This window comes from Triticum urartu, chromosome 2 (assembly GCF_003073215.2).
Source record: "Triticum urartu cultivar G1812 chromosome 2, Tu2.1, whole genome shotgun sequence".
Classification (NCBI taxonomy): domain Eukaryota; kingdom Viridiplantae; phylum Streptophyta; class Magnoliopsida; order Poales; family Poaceae; genus Triticum; species Triticum urartu.
The window spans coordinates 650,044,919-650,048,456 of record NC_053023.1 but is presented as its reverse complement, the minus strand read 5'-3'; the positions used below and the strand labels follow the sequence as shown (position 1 = coordinate 650,048,456).

The 3,538-nt window shown below is 42.7% G+C and overlaps 1 long non-coding RNA gene across 10 annotated transcripts; it reads right to left on the bottom strand.

Annotated features, from left to right (window-relative positions):
- Nucleotides 1-396: 396 nt before the first annotated feature.
- LOC125539440 lies at nt 397-2,749 on the bottom strand. Of its 10 annotated transcripts, none has more exons than XR_007296873.1 (6): nt 2,118-2,749; nt 1,866-1,959; nt 1,702-1,773; nt 1,418-1,573; nt 721-1,319; nt 397-646 (listed from the first exon to the last, which is right to left on the bottom strand). It is a non-coding gene; the product is annotated as an uncharacterized LOC125539440 (long non-coding RNA). The 10 variants fall into 10 exon arrangements; XR_007296876.1 differs by having other exon boundaries at nt 812-1,319; XR_007296878.1 differs by having other exon boundaries at nt 397-887; nt 1,082-1,319.
- Between the last annotated feature and the right edge of the window lie 789 nt (nt 2,750-3,538).

The window sequence follows — 3,538 nt, the reverse complement described above, 5'->3', positions numbered from 1 at the left end:
AGCTTACACGCTGCAGCAAGCAAGACATTAGACATCATAATTTCATAGTGTTCTCTAGTCCATAATAAAAATCTATTTAAATATTAGGTAAGTGAGCTTGTACAGTATGTGTTCTCAATTCAATTGGCTAGACTTGTACGTACATGTGATGTGTACAGTCGTACCACGATGCTATTAGGGTTGGGGTTATATGATATTTATATGTGGTGATTTTAATCAGTGGCCTAATTGGGTATTTGGGCTTGTCGATTGGACCAAATTTATTGGATAATCCTATTTGATAACGCCGGATAATCCACATCCCTCGAATATTATTGATACCATATCCGCTATCATATTCATCGGATATCCCAATCAAAGACTAGTTATCACAATCTTCATGGCTAAAAGCAACTATAACAGTATCAAGTGTGCATATGAAATTAAACAAGTTGGACCTCTGAACCTTGTACTACAATAGTCTATGACCAGAGTACCTTAGAAAACAACTAAAATAAGGATTAGTTGATAAAATATGTATAGAACAGACCTGAATACGAGTCTTTGATGCTGGTCTTCCCAATCAAAGAGTTTCACAGAAGAACTCTCAGAAGGTATACCATTGACCAAACATAATACCAGCAACATCAAACAGCAGGTTTGGAACCTAATAATCACAAAGAAAATAACTTGTCAGCGGGAAATACCTATTATATATACACTGGGTTTTAGTACATGGACCTATTATGGTGATAGCATCATAAAGTTTTCCAACTCATCAGTTTGCCATGTCTTAAGCTTTGAAATGTTCGAAGACAGTAGTACCACGAACCTGTTGGTAAGCATATCATGTATGCTAAGAAACGGTAATAAAAAACCATGAATGATGAGTGTACCTAACGAAGCAACTGTCAAAAAATTAGTGGGAGGCTCACATATAGCTACAAAGTTGTAGAAGTGTAATTCAGCTCAATTTCAGCAGTGCAACCAAGTAAAAAGCATTTAGCACCGGCATAGATGTAGCTATCAAATGAGATATGACAAAGAGAACTATCAAAAAGGAACGCTACGTAGTGCTCTCCCTTCAGGTTTAGAATCTCACGAAGTTGCGATTTTAATGTTGAGCTATATCTAAATCTGGAAAGAACTTGTCTGGGTTACGATGTCGCGCTCCTAGAGACAAACACAATTAAGATATATTTAGGAGATGAACTATTCATAGCAAGAAAATTTTAAGAACCAAAAAGAGACATATCAGGGATGCCTTAGAAGATACCACAGAAAGGAAGATCAGGAGAACCATCATTTCTCGCTGCCACATTCGTCGTTATCTCACTGCCCTATAGATTAGAGAAATAGGGAAATGGAAATGATGTCTCAACCTCCCTTTTCTAAATTTGCAAGAAGAAATAGGTGTCTGGAAGATCGATATTCTCACCTCACTTGATTCCAGTGAGCTTGCCAAAACCGTGATTGCCCACAATACCACAGAGGTGACGCACCCGCGCTAGCTAATGCTTCGCCGCCGCCTCACATTCCACGTGTTTCTTGGTAATAAGGCTTGTTGCATGTGTATTACATTCAGAGTTTCAAACTGTAATGTAAACAAAAGATAAGAAGGGAGCCTCAAAATTAATACAGAACTAATTTATCCTACAATGTCAGCCATTCCAAATCGTGTGTATATTCTATTAATCTTATAGACTATAAAGAACAATATACCTGCAGAGGATGAATGTAGCGGGAAAGTTGCCTCCTTCCTTGCCGTGGTAGTTGACATGCTAGCCTCGGACCCTGGTACGGGAGGAACAGAGCAACTCGGTTATGTAGTCTACTTCAGAAATCACAAATGTAATAAAGTTGCCCAGAGAAGGTAATGTAGCAACCATTGCGGCTACTGCTGAACTCTCAGCTAGGGATTCAGACTAATAAAGTTGCCCAGAACTCCTCTAGTTTCCAATTTATGTTTCTCTCAGATTTCTGAAAATAAACACAATATGTCAACTTCAAGTTGATTAAATACAGTACCTAGGTGTGTTATTACGACAGATCTAACTAAAACAAAGACCATTGCGGCTACTGCTGAACTCTCTGCTAGGATTTAGACACCAATAATGAAAAAAAGTGTATGCTGCTACCTTTTTTTGGGTCTTCCTCTCCTCAGGTCGGTTGTAGTTCGCCAAGACTTGACTCGGTAGTGGGAGGAGCTGGACTGGGAGGGAGACAGAAGGGTGAGGCGGCTGGCCGGCGTGGGAATCAGATCTAGACGGCGAGGGAAGCAGACCTGGACGGCGAGGGAGGACCCAGTCAACGGGGAGAGAGGCGGCGCTGGGGTGGCTGGACGGCGAGGGAGACGCCCGTCGATCGGGATGGAGGCGGCACTGGAGCCGTTGGACGGCGAGGGGGCGGCGCTGGACGGCGAGGGAGGAGCCCCTCGACGAGAGGGAGGCGTCGTAGGAGTGGCTGGACGGCAAGGGAGCGGCCCTCCATGGGGATGGAGACGGCGCTGGAGGCGTGGGGCGGCAGCGGCGGGATTGGGGTCAAGCACAAGATGGGGTGCGGCGGCGCCGGACGCGGAGGAGGCGGCGGGATGCAACTAGGGAGATGGGGACAACTGTTTAGGGATTTTGACTCTTCGTCCCCTCCCAAGCCAAAACAAAGGCAGTATTTTACGCACCCACGTTCCTGAAGGCTGGGTGCGAGCCGTTCCTGAAGGAGGCCTGGCGACCTTCACGAATGTGCTGAACCGTCACGAATAAATCAGAATGGGGTAGTGTCTTCCACCTTGTTTCAGACAAATATTAGCAAAATCAACTCTATTCCAAAATCTGCCAATCAAAGAAATCTACACGAAAACACCACACTTAGCCATAAATATTACAAGATAAAATGATGTGATCCACATGTTTCATCTCCCCCAACAAGCTGACCAGCTGCTTGTATATTTCCACATCTACAAAAAAAAATTTTGTTTCGAATGGGGTATCTTCCGCCACACATCCATTATTTCTGTAATCATGAAGAGCCCCACAGTTAATTATTTTCTTCCAAGAGACTTTGTGGAAACATTTCCTGATTTTCTAGTTTCCATGTCACAGTATCAGTCTATTCAGTAAAATGTACTCGCAGTTGCTCATCTTCCACTCAATGCGACTTATGGAGGATTGCCACCAAGACACCATAGGTTCCTTTTGTTATCAAGTTATTTTGTATCCATCTTGATAATCTGAGGTCAATAGTTAGATGCATGTCCAAGCATTGATCACCTTTTCAATGTTCGAGTCTGATGTAAAGCCAGGTTCATGCTGATTTCCTCTATCTCGAATCTGGATAAAGCATTACTGTTATACCAATATGCAGTTGTGATTAATTATTTGTGTACACGAGATCATGCAGAAGATCTACATGTGTTTATGTTTAGAAATAAAATAAGTTTAGAACCCAAAGGATGCGCATAAATAAACAAATACAAAGCGACCTTACAATCATAGACCGTGACCTCAAACTACCTGTCTATCTCCTGCTGCCACCCATGCATTATGTGGTTTTCATTCTTGCC